Consider the following 15,175-nt stretch of genomic DNA (forward strand, 5'->3'; position numbering starts at 1 on the left):
AAACTTATGTCTCACCGATCCTGTTGGGCCTGTTCTGTAGTAGGTGACTTCTGGGTACCCTTCTGGCTCTGTCAATTTGTTTCTTCACTTCACCAGGTGGGTACTGTGGTTTTAAGAATGCTTGATAGAGAACCTGTAGGTGTTTGTCTCTGTCTGAGGGATTGGAGCAAATGCGGATGTATTTTAGGGCTTGGCTGTAGACAGTGGATTTTGTGATGTGGTCTGGATGAAAGCTGGAGTCATGTAAGTAAGTATAACGGTCAGTAGGTTTCAGGTATTTCCACCTCAGCCTGGACCACTCCACACAAGAAATCCACTTCCTGGACACTACAGTACAAATAAACGATGGCCACATAAATACCACCCTATACCTGAAACCTACTGACCGTTATACTTATTTACATGACTCCAGCTTTATTTCTGGGCAAAGAAAAGGAAAGACTTTGGCAAACCAGTAAAGTGCCTGGACCACTACTGCCTATTGCTAAAAGTAGTCAAGTCAGCAGGCCGTAAATTGGCCATGCAGCAGCCTTAGCATAACCAAGGCAGGAGGGGAGGCGGTTTTGGGTGCCACAGAAAGGGCAGCTTGACCCTGCGTCCTTCCTAATAAGAATTGTGTTGAAACTGCTGATATATACATTTTAGAAAAACAGGAAGCTTGTCTATATGTGCCCTCAGAAATGTGTCTGCCAGGGCCTTGAGGCATGCAAACTCTGGACAAAAATACATCTGGTTAATTGATCATCAGAAGGAAACCTCTTGCTTGACCTTTGAAACTGTGTGCTTAACAAGTTTCCTTTAAGTGACATGTCATTGTATTAACTAATATATAAATAAGGGGGGAAAGTTTGAGGTAGTTGGATTCTCTGGGAGGGACTCTTCAGTGACTCTCCCTCTGGACGCATGTTATGGTCCCCACCGGCAGATGGAAGATTGGCCATCGGAAGACTGTCGCTGTGCCACTTGAGAGCCACACTCAGATTCGGTAATTATTGAGGGTTGGGGGTGTTTTACTAACCTGTTGTGGATGTGTGTAAATGCTTGAGACTAAGTAAAGTTTACCTTTAAGTGAAAGCACTCGTGTTGTCCTGTTTGTGCCAGCCATCTATCGGTCGGATGGCCGTGTCTCCCTTGATTTATTTCCTGACACCACCTCGCACAGAGTAAAAGTTACCAAGGGCTTTGGATTGAAAGAACCCTGGGTAACACCACTGGCTCTGGAGACAAAACAATGAGTGTTGGGAAATATAAGGAGAACCCTTCACTGAGGGAACAAAAAGGACAGCACTTTTTGCATTCATATTCCAGTCATTTTGATGGGTGACACTGGGAGATTATTTTAGGTGAAAATCTACTTGAGATAGGATTTTAGACTGTTAAAGTTAAGTTTAGACTCTAAGAAACATATTATACTGTTTGTTTGCTATGGAACCATTTCTGTTTCCATTATCCTTACTCAATCTCTTAAATCTTTCTCTTTGGTAATAAACATATGATGGTGTTCACTAACACTATATTTCAGTGCTGTGACATTATAAAGGACCTAATTCTGATTTCTACTAGTCAAACTGTGTAGACTGTTCCCTTGGAGGCAGCAAAACTGGCAATTTCTGTGAGTGTCCAGGGACAGCAGCTGGATACTACAGGGGGAAACTTTGAGAAGGGTTTGTGAGCTGAGGTATACCTATTGTTACCTGCAAGGCAAAGTAAGGGCTTCCGCCCCGAGGAAATTGTCTGGGTGGCTAACAGACTGGTGGTATCAGGGAGCTGACATCAGTTAAGCACGAGTCTCTTTCTCACTAAGCAACAGAGGGTCCTGTGGCACCTTGAAGACTAACAGAAGTATTGGGAGCATAAGCTTTCGTGGGTAAGAACCTCACTTCTTCAGATACAAGAAGAAGTGCATCTGAAGAAGTGAGGTTCTTACCCACGAAAGCTTATGCTCCCAATACTTCTGTTAGTCTTAAAGGTGCCACAGGACCCTCTGTTGCTTTTTACAGATTCAGACTAACACAGCTACCCCTCTGATACTTTCTCACTAAGGTGTATGAGTGAGGGTAATAAGGTGACTCTGGGCACCAGGACACTCTGCGAAGCTGTCACAGATAGACACTGGTATTCTGCATACCTTGGATTAGGGAAACCTAAAACTTTTTGAGAGACAATTTTAAAGCACATTATAGTTACAAGTAATAGGTAAGTTTGCTTCAGACTAAACTATTAAGCTACATTTATAGAGTAAAAAGTATAAATAATTTCAAATACTTTTGATCTATCTCCAAATTAAAAACAAATGCTAAGGATAAAATTCCCCTAATATTGATGGTACCTTTTTGATATTTTTAAAAATATAGCTATTGAACACGCACACTAACTGCAGGTAAATGCATAATGTTTAATAACTCACTCAAATGCTTGCAATATGATTCTCTATGCTGTAAGATATAAAAAGATGACAAATATCAGGAAATAACACATGCTCTTCCCTGACCTGAGTCCATCCAGACAACTGAGAAGAAAGGAACAAATATAGCGCATGTTAGACAGGCAGTGATAGAATAAGGAAATGTAGTTCTGTTACACACTAAAGTTTTTAGACATATATGAGAGCAAAACATTTCTTCTGGCTAAATTGTCTCTTTGGGAGTTTCATTTGTGGAACATATTCTAAAACCTCTGCGATCAAAATGCAAATGCTTAATGAGAGCAGGACTAAACTTTCACAGTTTTTCAGCTTTGAATTGACATCTAAGATAGATAGCTATACTCTAAATAATTATTCTCTCTGAGGTTTTTCTCTATTAGATAATCATCTCACTGGAAATGTCCTTTTAATAGGCCACGTGGTGTATTTACTGTACAGAATGATTATTTTGTAGTGGTGACACAATCCTTTTTATTTGTTTTCTTCTTTTCTTCTGATATCTTTTTCTGTCCATAAAGATTTAATAATACCACCTTACTACATTGTGCTATCTTGAATTGTTTTTAAACACATTTTGTTTGCTTAATGTCAAGCATTGTTCCTGTTTAGTTTCTTAATTTCTGTATCTGGGAATATCTCTTTTGTTTCACTGCTTATCTTCATAACAATGGCCAGACATTGGCAAAAAAGGCTGCCCTTAGCTTCAGCAATGTCTGCTTTCATTTTTATTCTTTACAGGCAGATAAATCCAATATTTAGACAGTTGCACACTTCTTGTTGTTTCTGTTTGCTCTAGGGACCGGAAAAGTAGATTGTTATTTCCTTTCTGGTTAGTGTTCATTATTATCTGCCATTAGGGTCCTTCTGTAACAATATTTGTAGGTAGAAATGAAATCTGTTAGATGAATCTTTCTGCAGATTGAGTTTTTATAACACATTTGCACAGATTCTCATATTCTGCATCTTTATTTCTGGGCTGACCTGTAAAAATCAATAAAGTTCCTACCAAGGAAATTAAATCACAAATAGTTGCATTAAAATATTTATTAAGCTTGAGACACAAATTCACAAAAGCAAGGAAATTCTGAGCAAGGCAGGCTAAGGCTGCAGACAGCACCCTTAACTCAATATCTACTACTATACATTGTTATTATTTAATAGCTCTATATAGTAACATTGGAGAATGATGACAGGGTTGCTGTCCCAAAGTATTTATAATTTAGTATCTGTAATGTACAAAACAGTTAACAAGTTATTAATGAATTTCCTGGTTTGGGCTTCATCCAAAGTATGGGGCCTGGATGGAGGTTAGCTTGCGGATGCCATATAAACAACAGCAGATGTAATTTCTGGGAAGCAACTGCTATTCATTGTTTATCAGGCTTTTTAATCAAACAATTCAGAATACATCTACCTGCACCACAGAAGTTAGAGATCAAATCGGGCCCCACGCTGCATTCCTCAGACAGAAAGCTTCCATTAATTTACAAGTGGAGTTTTGCCAGCATAAAGAGTGTGGGATATATCTTGTGTGTACTGGGACATCTGCTTTGGATGATTATAGATATAATTCAGGCAGAGACTAGGAGAAGAGCATGGATTTCATAAGAACATAAGAATGGCCAGACTGTGTCAGACCAAAGGTCCATCTAGCCCAGTATCCTGTCTTCTGACAGTGGCCAATGCCAGGTGCCCCAGAGGGAATGAACAGAACAGGTAATCATCAAGGGATCCATCCCTTGTCAACCATTCCCAGCTTCTGGCAAACAGAGGCTAGGGACACCATCCCTGCCTATCCTGGCTAATAGCCATAGATGGACCTATCCTCCATGAATTCATCTAGTTCTTTTTTGAACTCTGTTATAGTCTTGGCCTTCACAACATCCTCTGGCAAAGAGTTCCACAGGTTGACTGTGCATTGTGTGAAAAAATAAGAACATAAGACTGGCCATACTGGGTCAGAGCAAAGTCCATCTAGCCCACTATCCTGTCTGCTGACAGTGGCCAATGCCAGGTGCCCCAGAGGGAATGAACCTAACAGGTAATTATCAAGTGATTTCTCTCCTGCCATCCATCTCCACCCTCTGACAGACAGAGGCTAGGGACACTATTCCTTACCCATCCTGGCTGGTAGCCATTAATGGACTTAACCTCCATGAATTTATCTAGTTCTCTTTTAAACCTTGTTATAGTCCTAGCTTCTTTGCTATTGTCCTATACTTCCTTTTGTTTGTTTTAAACCTGCTGCCTATTAATTTCATTTGGTGGTCCCTAGTTCTTGTGTTATGAGAAGGAGTAAATATCACTTTCTTATTTACTTTCTCCACACTAGTCATGATTTTATAGACCTCTATCAAATCCCACCTTAGTCATCTCTTTTCCAAAATGAAAAGTCCCAATCTTATTAATCTCTCCTCATATGGCAGCTGTTCCATACCCCTAATCATTTTTGTTGCCCTTTTCTGAACCTTTTCCTATTCTAATGTATCTTTTTTGTGATGGGGTGACCACATCTGTATGCAGTATTCAAGATGTGGGAGTATCATGGATTTATATACAGGCAATATGATGTTTTCTGTCTTATTATTTATCTCTTTCTTAATGACTCCCAACATTATGTTTGCTTTTTTGACTGCTGCTGGACACTGTGTGGATGTTTTCAGAGAACTATCCAGAATGACTCCAAGATCTTTCTTAAGTGGTAACCGCTAATTTAGACCCCATTATTTTATATATATAGTTGGGATCATTTTTTCCAATGTGCATTACTTTGCATTTATCAACATGGAATTTCATCTTCCATTTTGTTGCCCAGTCACCCAGTTTTGAGAGATCCTTTTGTAGCTCTTCGCAGTCTGCCTGGGACTTAACAGCTTATCATCTGCAAATTTCGCTACCTCACTGTTTACCTCTTTTTCCAGATCATTTATGAATATGTTAAATATGACTGGGCCCAGGACAGACACCTGGGGGACACTGCTATCTAGCTCTCTCCATTCTGCAAACTGACCATTTATTCCTACCCTTTGTTTCCTATCTTTTAACCAGTTACCAATCCATGAGAGGACCTTCCCTCTAATCGCATCACAGCTTACTGTGCTTAAGAGCCTGTGGTGAGGGACCTTGTCAAAGGCTTTCTGAAAATCTAAATACACTATATCCACTGGATCCTCCTTGTCCGCATGCTTGTTGACCCCCTCAAAGAATTCTAGTGATTATGTCCTTGTAATTCAGGGTTAGCCAGCTTCTATACCTTTTCCTAAGAGTTTCTTTATGCTGCTTAAATCAGATGTTCTTGTTACATGAGGAAGTTTCTAAACAAGATGCAATTCTTTTCTCTTTATGTCAATATGGATCTACTTGCACCTACTGAATTAATTATTCTGTGCAATGCATGGGGAGTACATGATAGTCATTGTTTATTAGCATAGTCGGCGAGTAATGGAGGCCAGGGTAGGCTAATCCTTCCCAAACCTTGTCCTGCCAGGAGGAGGGAGCAGTGGCAGGTTTGAGGTCCCCAGAAAAATCTCCCCTCGCCACAGCTACAGGGCTGGAGCAGCTCTCACTCCCTGCCTCGGCCCTGAAGCCACAGTGAGGCACAGAGCTTTTCCCGTCTTGGGGCCACAGTGGGGATTGGGGGAGGGGGAAGGAGCAAGCAGGGGTCAGGGCTTCATGAGGGAAGAGACAGAGTAGGCGTGGAATGGTGGCGGGGACTTAGGGAGAATTAGGGAACAGGTGAGGGGCTTCGGGCGCCGAGCTCCTGCCAAGGCCGAGAGAGCTCTGACTGAAGCTGAGGCCAAACTCTAAGTCCCTCACCCCCATCCCCAACTAACCACTAAGTCGGGCCCAGGTTTAACAAATAGTGGATGATCTACAAATCTTGCATACTGGACTATAATGCCAAGACAAAACAGGGTGAGTTAAGGATGCAGTAAGAGTTCATTTGAAATATTCCAGCAGTACAAGGCATTCCTTGCAGATGTCAGCTTTTGGATAATAAACAAAAAATAATAAGCATGATCATAATTTTAAAAATAATAAACATGAATCCCTTTCACTGACCTCTTTTGTGTTTTGTTGTTCTGGAGCCAGGAGAAATTAATTATATTTGTTTATAAAATCTTTCTGGCAAAACCAGAGCTAATCAAAGTATTCTGAAAGAAAAAATTAGGAAAAGTTTCTGAAATTCACACCTCATCCTACCCCAACCATAAATAAATAAAATCCAATCCCATTTGGCGTTATTTAGAATCAGGGTGGAGTCATTTCCACTTTCATAAAAAATATGAATAAAAACATATTTCCCTCCCAAACGGAGAAAGAATGTGAATGTTTTCTAGATTTACAAAGCAGGATTGATAGAATGTATATGTCCTTAGAATTATTACAACACATATGTTTCACTACATACCTCTTGTACAGTCCACAGAAGGAGTCCTTGATGCACTTCTCTGCTTCTATAAGTGTATCCTTCTAGATCAGGGTTTATGCTATGCTCATTTTGCTAATCAACCTGTCTACTCTCAGAACCTTAGGCCTGGTCTACACTAGGAGTTTATCTCGAATTTAGCAGCGTTAAACCGAATTAACCCTGCACCCGTCCACACAACAAAGCCCTTTAGTTTGACATAAAGGGCTCTTAATATCTGTACTCCTGCACGATGAGGGGAGTAGCGCTGAAATCAGTATTGCCATTTCGGATTAGGGTTAGCGTGGCCGCAGCTCGACGGTATTGGCCTCCGGGAGCTATCCCAAAGTGCACCATTGTGACTTCTCTGGACAGCAATCTGAACTCGGATGCATTGGCCAGGTAGACAGGAAAAGCCCCGCGAACTTTTGAATTACATTTCTTGTTTGCCCAGCGTGCAGAGCACAGGTGACCATGCAGAGCTCATCAGCACAGGTAACCATGCAGTCCAAGAATCGAAAAAGAGCACCAGCATGGACTGTACGGGAGGTATTGGATCTGATCGCTACATGGGGAGAGGATTCAGTGCTAGCAGAACTACATTTCAAAAGACGAAATGCCAAAACATTTGAAAAAATCTCCAAGGGCATGATGGAGAGAGGCTACAATAGGGACTCACTACAGTGCCGCGTGAAAGTTAAGGAGCTCAGACAAGCCTATCAAAAAACAAAGGAGGCAAACGGTCGCTCCGGGTCAGAGCCGCAAACATGCCGCTTCTACGCTGAGCTGCATGCAATTCTAGGAGGGGCCGCCACCACTATCCCACCTCTGACCGTGGATTCCAAGGCGGGGGTAATCTCAGCCATGCCTGAGGATTCTGCAGATGGGGAAGAGGAGGAGGAGGAGGGTGATGACGAGCTTGCGGAGAGCACACATCACTCCGTTCTCCCCAACAGCTAGGATCTTTTTCTCAGCCTGACTGAAGCACCCTCCCAACCTCCAGACAATTAGGCCATGGAAGGGACCTCCGGTGAGTGTACCTTTGTAAATATAAAACATGGTTTAAAAGTAAGCGTTTTTTAATGATTAATTTGCCCTGAGGACTTGGGATGCATTCACGGCCAGTGCAGCTACTGGAAAAGTCTGTTAACGTGTCTGTTAACGTGTTAACGAGCGGAAATCCTCCAGGGACATCTCCATGAAGCTCTCCTGGAGGTACTCCAAGCCTTTCCACAAGGTTTCTTGGCAGTGCAGCCTTATTCCGTCCTCCATGGTAGGACACTTGACCACGCCATGCTAGTAGCAAGTAATCTGGTATCATTGCATGACAAAGCCTGGCAGCGTATGGTCCCAGTGTTTGCTGGCATTCAAGCAACATCCGTTCTTTATCTCGCTGTGATATCAGGAGAGTGATATCGCTCATGGTAACCTGGTTGAAATATGGGAATTTAATTAAGGGTGGCCGTTCCTACTGGGCTGTTTGCCTGTGGCTGAAAAGAAATCCTTCCCTGCAGTTAGCAAAGCGGGGGGGGAGGGGGACTGGTAGGGGTAATCTTCCCTGATACCAGCCACGTGGTGGGGGGAGGGATGAAGCGATCATCCCAGAGAATTGGGGGAGTTAGTTTGGTTTCTGCAGGGATCTTCCCTGATACCAGACATGCGGTATAGGGGAGGGATAAAGCGCTCATCCCAGAAAATTGGATGTGTGTGGGGGGGATAGTTTGGTTTCTGCTGCTGCATGTTAACAGGAAAACCGCAGCACTCAACGGGCTTTGCTTGGTATGTGGGAAAGGAGGGCGCTGCTTGTAGGAAAGCTGCAGAAGCCGAAAGACAATAGCTTACCATGGCTGTATGCAAGCCAAATTCTGTTGCCCAGACCTGCATCTGTGCTCTCTAACACCAAAGCCACAGGCACTCAATATTAAGATGCAAAATGCGACCTTGTACTGAAATCACATGTGCTATGTAATGTGAATAGTGTTGTTCACCATGAAAGAGTATAAGCATTGTTCTGTAAAATGTATCTTTTTAAATACTCTCTCCCTTTTTTCCCTCCCTCCTGCAGCTGCAAATTTTTCAAGCCTCCCTCCTCTGTCCCTAAGCCTGTCTCAGATAAGGCGTCGAAAAAAAAGGACATGAGACAAAATGTTCTCAGAAACCATGGAATCCACCCGCAATGAAAGAGCTCATCTGAATGAGTGGAAGGACACGGTAACAAACTACAGGAAAGATACCAGTGAACGTGACGCCATGAGGGATGCTCGAGATGAGAGGTGGCAGGCTGCAATGCTGGGGCTGCTGCGTGATCAAACGGACATGCTCCGGCATCTGGTGGAGCTTCAGGAACGGCAGCAGGAGGACAGAGTGCCGCTGCAGCCACTGTATAACCTCCCTCCCCCCTCACCATGTTCCATAGCCTCCTCACCCAGCCGTGTAAGAACGTGGGGGGAAGGGCGAGGCTCCATGCACCCTCCCACTCCACCCCAGTGGACAGCCCAACCAAAAGGCTGTCATTATATTGAACTTTTTTAGTGGCCTTTTCCTTCCCTCCTATCCTCCTCCCAAATACCACCCGGGCTACCTTGTCAGTTCTCTTCCTCTTTTATAATCAATTAATAAAGAATGCATGATTTTTAAATGATAGTGACTTTATTTCCTTTGAAAGCAATCTGGGATCGAAGGGGGAGGGTGGGTTGCTTACAGAGAACGAGTCAATCAAGGGGGTGGGTTTTCATCAAAGAGAAAAACAGAACTTTCACACGGTAGCCTGGCCAGTCATGAAACTGGTTTTCAAAGCTTCTCTGATGTGCAGAGCTTCCTGGTTTGCTCTTCTAATCACCGTGGTTTCTGGCTGTGCGTAATCAGCGGCCAGGCGATTTCCTCAGCCTCCCACCCCGCCATAAAGGTCTCCCCCTTACTCTCACAGAGATTGTGGAGCACACAGCAAGCAGCAATAACAATGGGAATATTGGTTTGGCTGAGTTCTGAGCGAGTCAGTAAAGTGAGCCAGCGACCTTTTAAATGTCCAAATGCACATTCTACCACCATTCTGCACTTGCTCAGCCTGTAGTTGAACAGATCCTGACTACTGTCCAGGCTGCCTGTGTATGGCTTCATGAGCCATGGCATTAAGGGGTAGGCTGGATCCCCAAGGATAGCTATAGGCATTTCAACATCTCCAACTGTTATTTTCTGGTCCAGGAAGTAAGTCCCTCGCTGCAGCCATTTAAACAGAGTAGTGTTCCTGAAGACGCGAGCGTCATGAACCCTTCCCAGCCATCCCACGTTGATGTTGGTGAAACGTCCCTTGTGATCCACCAGTGCTTGCAGCACCACTGAAAAGTACCCCTTGCGGTTTACGTACTGGCTGCCCTGGTGCTCCGGTGCCAAGATAGGGATATGGGTTCCATCTATCACCCCACCACAGTTAGGGAATCCCATTGCAGCAAAGCCGTCCACTATGACCTGCATGTTTCCCAGATCACTACCTTTGGTAACAGCAGCTCAGTGATTGCTTTGGCTACTTGCATCACAGCAGCCCCCACAGTAGATTTGCCCACTCCAAATTGATTCCCGACTGACCGGTAGCTGTCTGGCGTTGCAAGCTTCCACAGGGCTATCGCCACTCGCTTCTCAACTGTGAGGGCTGCTCTCATCTTGGTATTCTGGCACTTCAGGGCAGGGGAAAGCAAGTCACAAAGTTCCATGAAAAGTGCCCTTATGCATTCGAAAGTTTCGCAGCCACTGGGAATCGTCCCACACCTGCAACACTATGCGGTCCCACCAGTCTGTGCCTGTTTCCCGGGCCCAGAATTGGTGTTCCACGGCATGAACCTGCCCCATTAACAGCATGATCTCTAAAGTGCCGGGGCCCGCGGTTTGATAGAATTCCATGTCCATGTCCTCATCACTCTCATCGCCGCGCTGCCATAGCCTACTCCTTGTCACCTGGTTTTGCAGGTTCTGGTTCAGCATAAACTGCATGATAACGCGCGAGGTGTTTACAATGTTCATGACTGCTGTCTTGAGCTTAGCGGGCTCCATGTTTGCCACGGCATGGCGTCTACACTGTTCACCCAGGACAAAGGCGCTAAACGGTTATCTGCCATTGCTTTCCCAGAGGGAGGGGGGAGGATGTACCCAGAACCACCCGCGACAATGTTTTTGGCCCCATCAGGCATTAGGATCTCAACCCAGAATTCCAATGGGCGGAGGAGACTGCGGGAACTATGGGATAGCTATGGGATAGCTACCACAGTGCAACGCTCCGGAGATCGACACTAGCCCCGGTATATAGATGCACACCGCTGAATTAATGTGCTTAGTGTGGCTGCATACATTCGACTTTATACAATCTGTCGCCAAAAACCGGTTTCTGTAAAATTGGAATAATCCCATAGTGTAGACATACCCTTATAGACTCATGATTATACTGCCACAGAATTGCCTAAAAATCTGTGCCTGAACATAGAATTGTGTTCAAGATTTCAAATTTTGCTAGAAGAAAGTAAGTTTCTAGCTTGCTAGTGAAACGGAAATCTTCCAAAGTGACAAAGAACAAACTGAAGCCGAGATGTCTGAGTCTGCCTCAGCCTGAAATAGCAGCTCTTTGGAAAATTGAGCTGCCCTATTTGTCTCAGTTGGTTGTTAATGTCACCATCTTTCAATGTAAATTGTCTTCAGTAAGAGGCTGTGTTTCCTTCAATCTGCAGCAGGAAGCCAGGTAGGAAGAAATGGGAAAGGTTCTGGTCAGAAACTCTGAAGTGAAGCAAAAAAGGGAATAATACTGGATAGGATAATACTGTTTCCTTTATATAATAAAATTATTTGTTCAGTGTTAAAAGAAAGTGACTCTGATTACATCCCAGAGTTAAACCGTTTCACTGTTGATTATTTGAGCAAATACATCCTGCTATCCCATAATACTAACCGCCTCTTGTGACAGGGGTTCCAGGGGGATGGGGGTCACCTTGAGATTGCTCAGTTAGGGCAAACTACAAAAAATGGGGCAGACAATCCCCAAAACTGGTGTTTTTTCTAATACTTAGAATACTTTCTGATACTAATCTCTTAAATTAAGCATTTATAAATAATAATAATCAGGTATTATTATTTATTTTCACATTCAGGCGATAGTATAATAAGTATTATAATTTTTTGGATTTGTTTTGCATTTGGTTAGCACTCTGGAGATTCTTTCTTCTTGGAGACTGGTTGTCACATATAAACCAGGTTTATATTTAAGGCCTTCTTTTTAAACTGAGCAAACAAAATTACAAGTATATATTATTAAGGTTTGTGAAATGCAGATATATTTTCCTGTTATGGGAATTGGCCTGTTCAATATTTCTATAGTTTGATTGTCTCTGTAAACTGTGTAATCTCATCTTCATAAATTACAGAGTCTGTAAACAGGAGAATAGGGAAATACCCTGCAAATCAAGTACTTTAAAGAAGTCAAAACAAAATACTATAATTGCAGCATCTTTCAAAAGAAAAATTTTACAGTTGTACTAGCTCATGTTTCTTACACAGATTTTATATGTTTATGCAGTGCAGTTATAGATTAAATCATTCAAGATCAAGTGTTTGGTGAAAAGTGCAATTTTATTGAGGGTTGCTTTTTGCAATATAAACCAAGATAGTAAAGCTCCTTCACAAAATAACTACTTTATAGTATGTAAAGTATGGGACTATTTTATTTACTATATTTTGATACCAACAATAAGGACATTAACTGTCTTAACTTATTTTAATATTTCTCTTTGTTCTTCTGACAGAACACACTGCTCTACAGCCAAAATGCTTCTGAAATAAATGTAGTCAAACTTTACTAATTCTGGGTCACTGAGAACGAAAATGATGCTTAAAATTGTTGATTGGCTCTAGTTTTCAAGATATGCTATTGGGTCAGTATATACGACCCTTGACTTGGGAATGGCAGAGGATAAGTGAGTTATAAAGGGAAGGGATCTCAATTTAAACCAGAAATGACTAAAATACGTCTTTGACTGGATCTATGAATAAATCTATGACTGGGTTTGGACAGTACTTGCTTTTTAGGCAAAACAATGAATGATGCAATCTGAAGCTGATATTGCATCATACATGATATGAATTGCATCATGTTATTCCTAGAAGTCATGGATGATGCAATCATAATGAAGTTTACATCACTCTGCTGAACAAATTGCCCTATATCAGCTCTAGAAATCATACAGTGTCGTGCTCTCTTATTTGTCAGTGTTTGATTTTGCAAAGGGACACATTTCTGTTTAGCCAGAGTGAGCAGAGATGCCTTGTACTTGTGTGAACAATGCAGATAACTTCTGCTATGTTTGTGGTGAAGTGACTTTTGCATCACAAAAGCGCAGTATAACCACTATGGTTAAGAAAGCCTATCACCTTTATTGTGGCTGTCAAATTGGAGATCAGGACAAGAGGTGGGCCCCACACATATGCTGCAACACTTGTGCAACAAATCTTCTCCAGTGGTTGAACAGGAAATCTATGCCTTTTGCAGTGCCAATGATTTGGAGAGAGCCAACAGATCATACCAGCAATTGTTACTTCTGCATGGTGCCTCCAGTTGGGAAAGGTGTGTCAAAGAAGAAAAAGTGGACTGTGCATTATCCAAACATTCCATCAGCTATACGCCCAGTACCCCACGGAGAAGGACTGCCGGTTCCTGATGCACCAGAATCATTCCCACTTGAGTCAGATGAGGAAGAGGAAGAGGATGAAACTTCCTGTCCTGAACCATCAATGTCACAGGACCCACATTTTCTCCCATCCTCCTCCTCTGAACCACACCTCATAACACAAGGTGAACTGAATGACGTTGGAACTACCCAAGAGTAAGGCAGAGCTGTTGGGCTCCAGACTACAGCAGTGGAATCTCCTGGCAGGTGATGTTACGGTTTCCATGTTCCGTGACCGTCAAAAGGATCTTGTCCCATTCTTCTTCATGGAAGGTGATCTTGTAGCCTGCAACAACATCGATGGTGTGATGGCAGCCCTCAACATTGTTCACAATCCAGATGAGTGGAGACTGTTCATTGATTCATCGAATACAAGACTTAAAGCTGTTTGACTGCATAATGGCAATGTTTTGCCATCAATTCCAGTTGGTCATGCAGTCCATATGAAGGAAACCTATGACAACATGAAACAACCTTTGAGGTGCATAAACTATGACCAACATCAGTGGCAGCTTTGTGGCCATTTGAACGTTGTTGCTCTCTTGCTTGGTCTGCAGACTGGATACACAAAGTCCTGCTGTTTTCTCTGTGAATGGGATAGTCGTGCAAGAGATTCCCACTACGTCAAGAAAGATTGGCCACTCCGACAGTCATTGGAGCCTGGGAGGAAAAGTGTTCAGCATCCACCATTTGTTGAATCAAGGAAGATTTTGTTACCACCCTTACACATCAAGCTGCGTCTGATGAAGAACTTTGTCAAGGCCATTGACAAAACACAAGCAGCTTTCAAGTACCTCCATGGAAAATTTCCAAGGTTAAGTGAAGCTAAGATAAAGGAAGGTGTCTTTGTTGGTCCTCAGATTTATGAACTTCTTCGAGATGATGCATTTGACTGTGTGGCAAGGAAAAGACGGCATGGAAAGCCTTCCAGTTAGTGGCAATACATTTTCTTGGAAACAACAAGGCAGACAACTACAGTTTGTTGGTGGAAAACCTCCTCCAGGCATACAAAAACCTTGGTTGCAACATGTCACTAAAGATACATTTTTTACACTCTCATCTAGACTTTTTTCCACCGAACTGCGGAGCAGTGAGCGACGAGCATGGTGAGCGATTTCACCAGGACATTGCAAGAATGGAGAAATGCTATCAGGGCAAATGGAGCCCATCAGTGCTTGCAGACTATTGCTGGACAGTGACAAGAGATGCTCCATTTAATGAATACAAGAGACAAGCCAAGAAGCGCCGAGTAGACACTGAATATGACTAAACTATGTACATAATAGTTTTTTGCCTTTTGTTTCATAATAAATTTTATTGATATAACCCTTTTGCTGATTTTTAAAGTGTTACATAAACAGGACAGGTGAAATACTATCATGTAAAGCAACCATAAACACATGAAAAAACCTAGGTTTACAATTTATGATTAAAATTCTGCTATCTACACAATATACACAGACATAAAATGTAAAACTTAAATATCTTAGAAACAGTAGCTAATCAGTTGTTTTAATTGTCATATTTGAATTCAGCACATCAAAATACATAATAAATAGCACATTTTATCTCTGAACCAGACGACTTCTCAAAAATTGTAGACCAGTGTAATTTTTGTAATCAACTAAGGGCCAGAGTTGA

General features: G+C 42.5%; 1 long non-coding RNA gene across 1 annotated transcript in view; it reads left to right on the forward strand.

Moving 5' to 3' along the window:
- Positions 1 to 870: 870 nt before the first annotated feature.
- The window catches only part of LOC135980853 (uncharacterized), a 29,247-nt gene continuing 14,942 nt past the window's right edge, over positions 871 to 15,175 (forward strand). The window contains exon 1 of the long non-coding RNA XR_010597758.1: positions 871 to 985. This is a non-coding gene — a long non-coding RNA (uncharacterized LOC135980853). The remainder of the gene's footprint in view (positions 986 to 15,175) is intronic.

This window comes from Chrysemys picta, chromosome 1 (genome assembly GCF_011386835.1).
Source record: "Chrysemys picta bellii isolate R12L10 chromosome 1, ASM1138683v2, whole genome shotgun sequence".
NCBI classification, from domain to species: domain Eukaryota; kingdom Metazoa; phylum Chordata; order Testudines; family Emydidae; genus Chrysemys; species Chrysemys picta.